Genomic DNA, 14,249 nt, shown 5'->3' on the forward strand with positions numbered 1-14,249 from the left:
GTTTGGTGAGATCCATACATTTGTTTATTTATTATTTATTTTTATTTATTTTACATTTGTTTACCGGGATAGTCTGACTGGATACATGTCCCTTTTCAGTGGAGGCCAGGGGAGAAAAGCACCACATAGACAAACTTACATAGATTACACAGAAGTTAGCAAACAATTATCTGTGTTTGTACAGTGCATTGGTGTATGATTGGGTGGCCATGCAACTATTGTCCATTTGCATGGGTGCCGTGAATTTAGCCACCTCTGTTCTTAGGAGCCCAAAATTAGCTTTGGAGAACTTTTTCATGGTGGTTACCTTTGCAGGGGGGGTGGGATGGATGTGGATTTCCAAAGTGTTTAGGTTGTGGTCAGATCTAACTAGGGATGAGTTGACTATTGGTGTAGAGCAATGGTTGTCCAAGTTAGTAATGACCAGGTCCAGGATGTTGCTACTCTAGTGGGAGCAAGAATGAGCTGCTCCAGGGCAATGGAATTAATGAATTCCAGGAAACGTTGGGCAAGTGTATTGATACATGAATAGTTTTTCCAGTTAATGGAGGGGTGGTTGAACTCACCCAGTATGAGTGTGTTAGGTTGGACCCTAATATTCTCCAGGATGCTTAGGAATGTGGAGTGAGTGTCTTCGGACATGGTTGGGGGCTATAACAGGCTATGACATGAATCGCTGTCTTACCCAATGTTAGCTGCACCAGAAGTATCTCTGATGCATTATGTTGGGCTACCAGTCTGGAGGTGTGTGCATCCTTTATGAATATGGAAGCACCTCCACCTTTGGAGCTTCGCTCCAAGTTCTGGGGCTGAAAGGTGTGAAATGAGTTAGAGTTATAGCCTGGTAGTGCAGGGGTGCTTTCTGCTGCCTTGAACCAGGTCTCTGTTACAGCACAAATGTCGATGTTCTCCATTTTAAGGAGTGCTTTGAATGAGTGCATTTTGAGATTTAGACTTCTAGCATTGAGGAGCATGACCCTCAGATTGCATTTGTTTGCAGCTGTTACAGAGGCAATTTGGTCTTTGGAACACCACCTAAAAAAGGCACTATAGGGGTGGCAAGAGCCATTGCCAGTATCCAGAAGTCCAGGGGTGACAGATGCAGGCCATCTCTGGCAAAGCATCGAGGTCTGTCAATCATATCATCCTAGACAGACAGATACTTGATCCCCTTAGAATGACACCAGAAACTTAGTCAATTGTTGAAATCAATCATTTTCTGCTTGTACTGTGGTATCATTCTGGGTGATGGCAGGATACTGCTCAGGGCTAGGGTTGTACCTGCCTGGGCTACATAATCCGAGAGCTCCTTCATGTCTCTTTTCATGTAGTCCAGGGAGGTACATCTCAGGTCATTCACACCCACACGTACAATGACAGTCATATTTGTACCTGCTCTTGAGGGACCTGAGTGCATGCACTATATGGTGGATCCTGGCACCTGACAGGCAGCTGACTGTTACTTTCTTCATATTCAACCTAGAGAGTGGGACATCAGTGTGCCTCACTATTGAGTCACCCATGACAAGTGAGCTGGGCATGCTGTTTTGCCTTATGAGCTTTGGTTGAGTGGCACACTGTTTAGGAGAGTTATGTGTCTCATGATTAATGTTGTGTTGTGGTGGTCGACTGCATTTCTGCCTTGGAGGTCTCTGCTGTTTGGGTAGATTTTTACTGAGAGCCTCCGCGAAGGTGGTTGTGTGGTTTGTGTTTTTATGTGAAGGCAGTGCTGGTTGTGTTCTGGAGGGCTATGTGTTCCATGTGGTGTGGTGCAAGTGTTGACCTTCTCCTCTTGACCAGCTATTTTGGTCTTGGCTGGAGAGTGCGTGGCTTCCAATTTGGATATATAAGTGCATCTTTCACAAGTCTGAGTGTTGTGAGGTAAGAGGAGAGGGTTGTCGGTGTAGATGAGGCAGTTGCTACATTGCCTTAGGATGCCCAAGTTCACCAGGTCAACAGGAGAAAGCACAGGGACCTGACCTTTAGACATGCCTGGAGGGGTGAGCATTAATAATAAGTACTGGAGCTGTTTCCTTGTAGGCTGTTTAGTGCTGGTAGCACTTTTGTATGCTACAATACTTGCTACAAGAAGTCTGGTATGGTAAAGTGCTAGACTAATAAGCTAGTAAAAGTGCAGGAGAGAAGAGAACTAGCAGATCTAATGGAAAAATTGAAGAACAGACTTTGGCACCTCTCAGGAGCTTACAAACAGTCTGGATACAGCAAATCTGCATCTGGACTAGACTAGTTACAGAAAAGGCAAGAAACAAGTGCAACATGGGTTTTTAAATCAGAAAGTTGAAAGAGATAGAAAAACTGCCCAAACAGCCAACACATTCTGGGCCAGAAACCACTCCTCTTATGGTAGATAGGCTATCTAGTGTCTGCCACTCCCACTAATAAGCTAGAAGGCTTCCCTCCAACACAGAAAGGCTTGAGGAGCTCAGAAGCTTACAAACAGTCCCGGATGCAACAGATCTGTAACAAGACTAGACTAGTTACAGGAAAGGAAAGAAACAGCTTAGAACTGTTTTGTTACAGAAAAGCAACTAAAACAGCACTAAAAAAATTTCAAGTGCAGTGCAAGCTAGCACACTTGAGTTTGTAGCAATATTAAAGCAATTTATTCAAACTGTATTCTGAACTGAATTTAATTATTGTTTAATTCAACCCTGAACAATTAAAAAGTTCCAAAAAATATACTTATCAGCTGAGAAGCACACTCAGTCAGAACACAAAGTAAAGTGGAAAGGGAGAAAGGAGAAACAGAAGATAATTTAAAGTTAAGGGCCTAAGTGGGTTGGCCTACTCAAATGTTCTCTTTGTACTAGGTAGAATGAGCTAATGACACTAGACCGGGATAAAGCTGGGATAGAGACGAACAGATGGGACTAGTAGGGGTGTCTGAAATCAAAATATGATCTCACTGTACTCAGTTGAGTGAGCAAATGAGATGGACGCAGGAGGAGTGCTCAAACACAAATTTACAGGAGGGGCAGGCAATTCCAGACCCACCAAGATTAATACCACAACAAGAACAGGGAGAGAGGGTTGGAAACTAACTGCAGAGAGAAAGAGAGATCACAATATTCAGTGAAGCAAAAAAATACACAGAAAAATAAAATGCAGTGCTATCTTTAACACGATATTCAATGAAACAATAAATACACAGAAAAATAAAATGCAGTGCTATCCCATTTGTGAGAATAAAGTTATATTATAATAGTGATATTTGATGTTATTTCCCAGGTGATAAAAAGAACTGGAAGATTTTATATACTAATAATAAGCTGAAACCACTAGTAGGTCCCCACACCAGGTTTGCTTATACTAACAGCTAAAATCTGAAGCAGATTCTATGCAAGAATATACTTCCCAGCAAGTCTATGACACATAGGAAGAAGATTGGAACTTTTAAATGCAGGAAATGCAAAGCATGTTAATATGTCAAAGAAAATAATATCTTTGTACACACTGTGTCAGGTAGGAGGTATATATCTAGACTATATGTAGACTGCAGAACTAAAAATGTGGTGTATTTAGCTGAGTGCACATCATGCCAAACATTTTACGCTAATAGAGTGTTAAAGCAATGCATACCGCAATATACGAGTGACATTAGATTATGTCTGAGAAGTAATGCTCTATATCAACACATTGAAATAAATAAAGAGCATAGATTTCAGTTTATGATATTATATATTCAACAAGTGAGTATGAGGGGGGGTGGCATTGTACATAGTACTGAATTAGCTGAGTTAAGATGAATAGCTCAATTGCAAGCTAACCATACACCTGGGCTAAATGCTTCTATGTCTTTAAAACCTTCATTGAAGGGGCGTAGGTTTTGCTATTGATTCTAATTGGTTGTTATTTGTTTAAATATGCTTGATTTTAACTGTTTTTTAGATCTGATGAAGATCTAATGCTCAAAAGAGCTTATTTGTGTGTTGAATAAAGTTTTAACCTGTTGTTGTGGCTCCAGTCGGTTTTCTTTTCATCCTATATGTAATCATAAAGTATAGCAATTGTAATAATCATCAATGCAACTCTTGTCTTAGACAATATCTATCTGTTTTTCTTGCATTAAATTTTTGAACTGCTGGTAATGGGTAATCCCATATGATATAAACTTTGACATTCTCTGTACTACTTTGTGGCTCATGTTTGAATACTTCACAGCTACTTCTAAATTGTAGTGTTTGCACAATCCCCAATGCATTAGTCTTGCCAAATTGTTGTGCCTTTCAGTGTACAGGCCCTTTGCCATGAGTGTATCATACCTAGCAAGCAGATATGCACTTTTTTACAGAACATACATTTGCCTGTTTCTCACCCATGTTCAATGGAATTTGTAAAGCAGCATGTACGTAGGCCATTATTCTGAACTGCCATTATTAACCTTTTGTCTTTTGGTTTCAACTCACCTCTCCCTAACCAATGTGTCAAATCCTGCTCAACATGAGGTTTTCCAAATTATCTCTATACTCACTGCTATATTTATTGCTTTTCCACATTTCTTGTCTTCTCATCTGTTCCTTCTCCTTATATTCTTCCTTTGTTATTTGGCACATTCAGTTGCTGCCTGATTTTTGTCTACTTAGGTTCATAGTTCTGTACTAAGTTAGCAACTACCAGAGCCTTTATGAGCCTAGTAGTGAAACTGAACCCAATTGTGTCCTTATGTAATGCTGGCGTTTATTAGGAGTGGATATGTTAGGAAGTTTCTAGAGGTTGTGGGGATTGTTAGCTTGGGCATTACTGTCTGCCTCTGTCTATCACAGACATGGGAGCAAGACCTGAGGTGAATTTCAGATTTCCCAACCATTGGTCTGGGTTACACTTAAATAGGGTTAGGGATGGACTCTGCTTCACATGTATGGGAAGCCTGTTCCAGAGCATGAGGATTCTCTGAGACACATCTCCATCTCACCAGCACATCTTATTTACATCACAAGTGAAATTGATATCCTTCTGTTTAGTGGTTGTGATGCTGTTCATTTCAAAGATGTGCAAAATGTCCATCAGAGTTGGATACGAGGATGGTTTATATGCTGGACATAGATTGTCTCTCGATAACCCATAGGAGACAGACCGTAAAGATAGAGCTTTAAGATAATCCATATACAACAATGTGTTTATATCCTGAATTTTATTGGTAAGCAACTTTTGTGGGTGTTTCTACTGTTGTATTTGTCTGGTCCATAGGGTCTCCATAACTATTTCTCCAGAATGTGTCTATTTCTCAATTTTTTTTTGCGGGGGGCATTTCCATTCACTATAAAACTTATTTATTTTACTTGTTTATTTTGTACTTTCGCTTTATATTTATCTCATGTTTTCTACGTTTTCTGCCTGTGCTGATATCTTTAGCTTATTATTTGCAATAGTGTATTATAGATGCTGGTCTGATCTGATACCATTGCTGCTTCTACCATGTCTATTCTTCTAAGTATGTTTGTTTATCTGTTCCATATTCTTATAGTGACTCTTCTTGCCTTAATTGCTTTATACTTTTCCCTATATAATGCTTCCACTATGGTGTTTTATTTCTTGCCTTCCTTTCCTTTATCGCTTTGTGTTTTAAGACTTCATCTGTTGTTAAAGTGGACAGTGATATATCCTATTTACTTTTGTTATTAATATGAATTTCTGCTAATAGTCTTGATTATTGCATTGACTTATTTTATCAGTCTTCTAACATTTTGGGTCTTCTTTATTTATTTTCTGCAATCTATCTCTTTCATCGATCTTATTTTTATCTTTCTCTGTTAAATCAAGCAACTCTTCCCTTAGATCATTTTCTTCAAAACCGAGAGCAGTCCTTGATCTCAGTTTCCTGCTGGCATTCTACAGAAAGTTCCAGAAAATCTTCCTGTGAGATATCCTATTGAGCTGCATCCTGCATCATCCGTTGCTCCTTCTTACTCCACAACATTGAACATGTCAGAGTCACCCAGTTTGCTTTTCCTTCGCTTGCTTGGCAACTCCCACTAAACATTTGTACTGAAAGCTTCAGAGCATCATCGTGGTAAGTCATTACATACCTCCCGTTCCACCTGTTTCTCCATAGTTTGGGGAATCATTATTCCATCATGCTGTGACATTACCGGAGTTGGATTTTCTACACAAAATCCTTCACTTAGCAGACATTCCATAACTTCAGTTTCTATTTGTTTAACTTCTATCTTACTAATCTTCTGTTTTACAGTCCACATTCCCCTTTGTTTTCTTATTTTTTGCATTGGGAAATTTTCCATATCTAGGTGTCTTTGCCTGTATTTCTCTTCATATATCTCTGAGGCTGCTTTGTTGCACTGATTAGTTTTGCTTTCTCCTTTGCATAAACATTGTACCATATTAAATCTCTTTTTCTTTCTCATGTCCATATTTCTTTTTCAGATGTCTCCCGCTCCACCTGTTTTTCCTTACTTGGCGGACTCATTGTTCCATCATGCAATAACATAACCTGTGTTAGACTTTCTACATTAAATCCTTTACTTTGAAGATATTCCATAACTTCATCTTCTACTTGTTTGCTTTTACTTTACTAACCCCGTTATGCATTCCCCCTTTGTGATCTTATTGTTGTATTCCATATCTGGTTGCCTTTGTATTTGTCTTCATACATCTTTGGAGCGACTTTATTTGTTTTGATTACTTTGGCTTTCTCCTTTGCATAAATATTGCATCATATCAAATCTTTCTTTTCTTTCCCATGTCCATGTTCCATTTCTTATACCTTTCAAAAATCTCTAGGTTTTGTTCTTTATATTTTGCCCTTCCTCTGTCACCTCTTTTTCTGGGTGGCCCAAAGTTTCTTTGTCTATGCAACATATTTCATGGATTTGTTGAACTGCGGAATCCAAATTTTATATGTGAAGCTTTTGACAGTTTTTTATGTGCAAGTATTTTTATTTCCTCTAATTTCTCCCTTATTCATTTTGAATTTCTTCTATCTGAACATTCTGGAAATGCTGGCATTTCTTGTATAATAGTAACAATACATAATTTCTTCCTTACCCTCAGCAGGCCACTCTGTCATCTGGATGCATCTTTTCTGGCCTATCAGTTTTTCTGTGGCCTACTTCTTCGTTCTACAATTGGGGGGGTCGGCATCCTCCCCCTGAGCCTGGCATAACAATGTTGAAGGAATATTTTCATGTCTTGAGGATTCTACACTGCCATTTTTCCAGTCCTGGTGTGCCTATCAAGATTGGGCACTTTTTATACTGGGACTTGTGCACACAACTGTCTTATTTTTTATTTTTTAACCTACCTTACTCCATGAATTATGCTATACGCCATATAAGATACAGTCTATATATCAGTTCTGCCTTGGTAAGATTTTGTGAAAACAGAGTCCACCACTTGAAAGTATTGGGTCTATATTGGAATGTCGACAGGGCAAAAGAGCGAACACCCTTATATCTACACATCCTAAGCAAAACCACTAAATCTCGAATGGCCAAAACAGCATTTTTTTCCCAGGGAAAAAAAATTGCTGTGCCATTTATGAGAATTTGCCATTTCTTCCAAAGTAGTGTGATCCAGGAGTTGGTATATTTAAGTAGGGAGGGTGTGGGGGGCAAAGCCCCCCACTATATTTTGTCTGTCTTTTTTTTTTTTGGCTCAGTGATTTATTTCCCTGGGAAAAAATTGCTGTTCTGGCAATTTGAGATTTAGTGGTTTCGCTTAAGATGTGTCAACGTAAGGACATTCGTTCTTTTGCCCTGTTGATATTCTAATATAGATCCAAAAATATTCACCAAGAATTGTGGATAAATTCAGTTCTAGCAATACTACTCTCCTTTTCTTGCTGATTTCTTCATCTCTCCTTTCAGACCCCTAAGTTCAGGGATGTGGGGGTGCAGATGTCAGTACAATCACTGAGCTGTTATGTATAAGTCGAGATATGGTGGTGCAGATGTCAATCATGCATGGAACTGTTATGTATATGTTAAGGGATGTGGAGGTCCTGGAGAATCTGGCTACCTTCCAAAAAACAGTTCCAAATGAGTAAAATGTTGCCGTTTCTCAGATTAAAATGTTCAGTATTCTCATGTTTTGATAATGGCAATTGTTAACGAGGCATTCAGCAACATTGGATTGTATAAGCTGAACTAGAACTATTAAAGATGTGCAGTTCATGAAACATTAAGGAAGCAGTTATGCATTTAAGTTGTTCTTAAGTAAACCGTCTCTTATCTGTTTTGACCTAGTTAGCAGCAATTTTTAATTGACTTTCATTGACAGACTTTGCTTGTTGCTGCTCTTACTGGGCTCACATTTTCAGAGAAGAAACTAAATTATTATCTTTTTCTGTCTACAAATTTTTGCAACTGGATTAGTCTGATTCATTTTAACATGAAATACCGGTACTTACGTATTATCGCAACCAGATTTTTGTGGTAATGCTGATTGCTTCTGTTTAGGACAAGTAGTAGCAGTGCAGTGTTATGAAGGTTAGAGACATGTGTTCTGTAATGTTTTTGTACTTTTAGGAAGGTTTATCATTGAAACGACTCAAAAAAATAAGGATCAAAAACAGGTTTCCCCTTTTATCGCCAGCATCTCCTGTCAGTTAAGCGAGTCCCACTCTACTGCAAACGTGTTCCTTCCACATGCTGTATTCGGTGAAGTAGGAAATCTCTATTTTCAAACCTGTATTATTTATCAGCCATTTCAATGATGAAGCTACCTAAGTCCTTCTAACCTGTTTCTAACCTTCATAATACTGTCATACATAAAAAAAAAAAAAGGTAACTCTGAAGAAGTAATAGTCCTTTGCCACAAGGAACTGCAGTACAAAGTAATCCTTTCCACAGATCATACGCTAACTCCTACACTCCTTTCAGTCCAACACACGTACACATGCAACCACTGTGATTGCTGAATTCAGTGCTTGACGACTTTAAAGAACGCTACCCACACACCTCAAAATTATGTCTTACTAGTTTTTTAAAACCCCCACTAATATCCCCAGCAGACTTTCTGCCAGTCTACCCTTCGATATCACACTTCAGTGAGGCCTTTCAGTAAAAGTAAAGAAAGTAAAAGATGTCGCAAAATCTGGTTGCGATAATACGCAAGTACCGAAATACGTTTGAGCTGGCATGAAATAAAGAATGACACTATCCTAGAAAATAATGATTAAAAATGTTTGCAGATTGAGGGTAAAAGGGCAGTCACTCTCTCTCTCTTTCTCTTTCTCTGTGTGTGTGTGTGTATATGTGTGTGTGTGTGTGTGTGTGTGTGTGTGTGTGTGTGTGTGTGTGTGTGTGTGTGTGTGTGTGTGTGTGTGCGTGTGTGTGTGCAGATATATATATATATATATATATATATATATATATATATATATATATATATATACATATTTTCTATATGCAATTAAATTCATGGAAAACATTTGTGTTTTATTTAAATTAAAATCATCTGATAGTGCTCATCTGAGTAATGCCTTTTTGCCTTTTTTGCCACCATACCTACTGACTATCAAGCCTGCCTTCTACTAGCCCCACCCTATTACCCACCCATGATGGGTATTGCCCATTGAGGGTGAGAGCAGGCATTAGGCAAGCAGCTATGGCAGTGGATTGTTCCTTCATGTACATTCTGGCAATAATGGCATATTTTTGGATTCTATCCCTGCCCTTGGTGACTGACATGAGCACTGCAATCACCACAGGGGCATTCTATTACGTCATCGTGGGGACATCAGGAAGATTGCCAAATACTGGTAATAACGGCGACCCAGGTAAAAAACGCACTCTCCAAAGCTAAGAATATAGCATCCATGGGACCAGATGACATCCTGCGCTGTGTATTACATGAACTACAAAATGAACTGGCACCTCACCTAAGTGTCATGTTTAATCATAGCCTCACCTCAGGCTTCATGCCCACTGAGTAGCACACAGCTACAGTTATCCCACTCCACAAGGGGGGATCCACCTTGGATCCCGGCAACTACCGCCCCATCAGTCTAATGAGCCTGATCTTCAAGGCTATGGAAAGTATTATCAAGGAACTTATAAACAAAGATATTGGCAACCTTCAAACACTGGACACCAGCAACTTTGGGTTCATGAAGGAACGATCTTGTCTCCTGAACCTGATTGACTTCTTTGAATCAGTCTCCAGAGCCGTGGATGAGGGTAAGGTAGTTCACACAGCCTATCTGGACCTTGCCAAGGCCTTTGACACCATCCCGCACTCTGGCATCATAGATAAACTTTCTAAGCTGGGCATTAATCCCTATGTCACTCGATGGGTTGTCAACTGGCTTACTGATAGAACACACACTATAAAAGTAGCTGACTCCAAATCCAGCTCCAGACAAGTGACAAGTGGAGTAACTCAGGGTTCAGTCCTGGGACCGCTCTTGTTTGGTATCTACTTCTCTGAAGTACAGTCCAACACTAAGGGACTCTGGCTAACAAAGTTCACAGATGACTGCAAACTGAGAGCCATTATTGAATCCCCAAATGATGTGGATACTCTACAAAAGGGCCCTACAGAAACAGATGCTTGGTGCCAGAGGCATGGGCTCAAGCTCAATGCCAAGAAATGTATAGTTTATCCCCTTTGTGAAAAAACATGTACCTGTGAATTACCACATAGGTGGCCATACACTAAACACTGAAAGTGTGATACGAGACTTAGGGACACAGGTGAACAGTGAGCTCTCCTTCAATAACCACATCACCACAACAGTCAGGAAATCCTTCTATGTGGCACAACTCATCACTAAGGGCTTTTCATCCAGAAAAAGGAGGTCATTGTCCTACTGTACTCATCCCTCATTAGACCCATTATAGAATACAATGCCCCATTTGGTATGTACCTCTCAAGACATCTGCAACAACTGGAAAGGCTGCAGAAATACCTCACTAAAAGAATCACAGGCCTAAAGCAGATGCCCTATGCTGACCGCCTTAAAAAACTCCAGCTATACTCTGTCGCATATCATCTACTCAGAGGCGATCTCTGCTTAACATACAAGTCCATGTCAAACCCAGAGCTGCTGGACATGCTACACTTAAAGAAATCCCAATCCCTCAGAGCCACATGCTCCAGGGATCTAAACCTTGTCATCACAATAAACAAAACATGCTGGAGGGATAGGTTCCTGATCCAGAGACTCCCCAGACTCTGGAATAGACTGCCCATACATGTCAAGCAGAGTGCCTCCATGGCCCTCTTCAAAAGGAACCTTGATGACTGGATGGGAGAAAGGAAATTTACCAGGGGATCACGTCAGTCACCCTGCTAGACAGGGGTCCAGGGAAGTAAATAGTGTGAGAAGAAATAGCCAGGGAATTGTTATGGCTAGGCTTGTATAGGCCCTAGGGCCGATAGTCTAGTACCAACCTATGAACCTATGAAACTATGAACTTGTACCCTTCCCTCCTGAACAGTTCCAGCATCGTTGCTTCTTTTAAAACTTAGGCCATTTGAGATGTAGGGTTTTATCCTTCTAGGTAATGGTGCCAGATTATCTGAATGATAACTTCTGATCATTAATATTTCATTTTCATTGGAGCAGTAATCTGTCTTACAACAATCAGAGCAGATTTCCTAGCATGTATTTCATATTGCTCAAATGTATACTGATGCTGAGATATTAACTTTATTTGTACTGAGCTCACTATTGTGTATTATTATCATTTGTTGTTGTTTGTGTATATACTGCTGTATGTTTTTTTGTTGCCATTTGGCTAGGGTCATGACAGAAAATGGACAGCATTTAGAACCAGTTCATTTTCCTGGATGACAAACAAAATAAATAAAAGTCTAGACTTCACATGTTACACTTAAATTAATATATTGAGGTTATGGTGTTTAGTAGGAACCATGAAAGGACAATTACTGGATATGCATTTATATTTTCTGAGAACAGGTGGACTGTAATGAAGTAGAGGCAGGCTACCTTTAAGGTGTGACCACTTTCAGAAATGGTCTTTGTTTTGTATACATATTCCATCAGTTATGTGATAATACCTGGCAATAAGGTAAGCTGTACATGCTGTATATACAAATGGTAGCTAGTGCAGAGCATATAGTGGGACGGTTATCCAGCAGATGTACTGATGGAAGCAGTTTGAGAATTTCCTTTTTTTTCCAGGTAAGAGTTTAGTGTGCCATTGGAATAAATGCAACGGAATATAGAGTGGGTATGAGTTAATGCAGTGACACTGATGTGGATGCAGTAGAAAGTCAGTGAAATACTGATGAACGTACCGCGGAATTGCAAGTGAAGTAGTAAAAGGGGCAGCTAGTGCAGAACACGCTGGAAGGTTCTAATGTTAGTGGGATATCAATAGAAAACGGCCCTTCAAGGCCAGATAACAGTGAGTATCTGTCACAGTGTTAGGTAGATATTCTCATACATCATTATGTCATGGCTGTAATCCAAGTAACTTCACTACCTATTATATTATACACTCTTAACATCTACAACTTATATTTCTTTCTATATTTTCATCAACTGTATTGATGCATTATTTGAAGCACTGATGCTGCTAAGAATGAAACAATCCAGGTCTAATAAAATCTGGTTTTCAAAAATGGGACCAAAGCAAAATATATTAAGTATTAGTACCAAACACCACAAAGATAATAAGATTAACAGTAACCCATGTATGATGCTAACCTGCTCATTTAGCCCTCCCCGAGGTAGTATTTCTCTACTTTATTTACTGCCCAAAGCTAACCATGAGTTGTGTTATGACTAGCCAAAGCCATTTTATATATATATATATATATATATATATATATATATATATATATATATATATATATGCACTCACAGTAAAAAGGTCTATTAAACTAATAATCCAAATCAGAGTACAAGTCCACTCAGAAATAACCAGATAACCAAAATAGTGACCAGCTGGCTGAAAACCATAAAGTCCCAGTCCACCAAGTAAAAACACTGGCTTTCAAAAACAGTCTTTATTCAGAATACAAATCCAGAACCAGATACATAAATCACAGGTCACAGAAACTCCACAATTTTTGAGCAAAATGCTTTTATCCAAAAATCATTAAGAAGGACTTCATCAGCGCTGGAGTTTACTGAAAGTAAATAAATAGTAAATTAGCAAGGTCATGTGATATAGGTTATGTGATGCAATACAGTAACCATCTAGTACATTTTTAAAGAAGCATGCTTTCTTGAATTTACAATATTAAAATATTTTTGAATGCCAGCATCTTTATGTAGTGTATTTGGACCTTGTGGTTTTCAGCCAGCTGGTGCACTATTTTGGTTATTTAATTCTATCAAACTACTTGCTAATATCTCTTGGTGTAAAATGCTTTTTCTGTGAAATCTAAAAAAATACAGAAACACTGGAATAATTTGAAAACAGAAGATCAAACAACAGTCCACTTTTTCGTAGCCTGCTTTTGGATGATGACAGAATTACTGACCATGTCCTAGAAATATGCATATTCTATAGCTGATTATCTATAATTATTTTTAGTGTGCAGTTCTTGGCCTGACTCATCATTCTTTCATTCATTTTGGCTGCAAAGTTATGCAAAATAAGAGGTGGGTACTTCACCCCCAAACAGAGACAGTACAGTTTTCCACTCTGAGAGAGGTATTTTAATAGCTGTGCTACTACAGTTTTGATGCACTTGTTAACCAGGCAAACCCACAAGACAAAAGTGTGTCATTTCAGGAATGACCCAGGTGTTCTATCCTGCTTAAGTGACTTACTCTGGGTGCCGCAGTAGAGAGATTGAGATTAAAGGAATTGAATATAAGACTAATGTGCTCATAGCCTTAGCTCTCTGCACAAGACACTCAGACCATTAACAGAGCTGACTCAGAATATTTCTAAACGGAAGTATTAATACAAGTGAGTACACTAGATTCTGCTTACAAACCAAGCATCACTTCAGCATATGTTATGCAAAGCATCAAACGCATTTATCCAGAACTATAAATTCCTGCTTCTACCTTCAGTTTAACTACCTTAAGCTGCAGTTTGGCATTTTACTGCTGAGTACCATCAGGCTAAGCAGATGTGCTCATGTTCTGTCACCATTGTTCACCAGGCTAAGTAGATGTGCTCATGTTTGGTCACCATTGTTTATCAGGCTAAGAAGATTTGCTCATGTTCTGTCGCCATTGTTCACCAGACTAAGAAGATTCACTCATGTTCTGTCACCATTGTTCATGAGGTTTAGAAGATTCACTCATGTTCTGTCGCCATTGTTCATGAGGTTCAGAAGAT

This window comes from Protopterus annectens, chromosome 8.part1, assembly GCF_019279795.1.
Source record: "Protopterus annectens isolate FY-2018-M chromosome 8.part1, PAN1.0, whole genome shotgun sequence".
Lineage (NCBI taxonomy): Eukaryota > Metazoa > Chordata > Ceratodontiformes > Protopteridae > Protopterus > Protopterus annectens.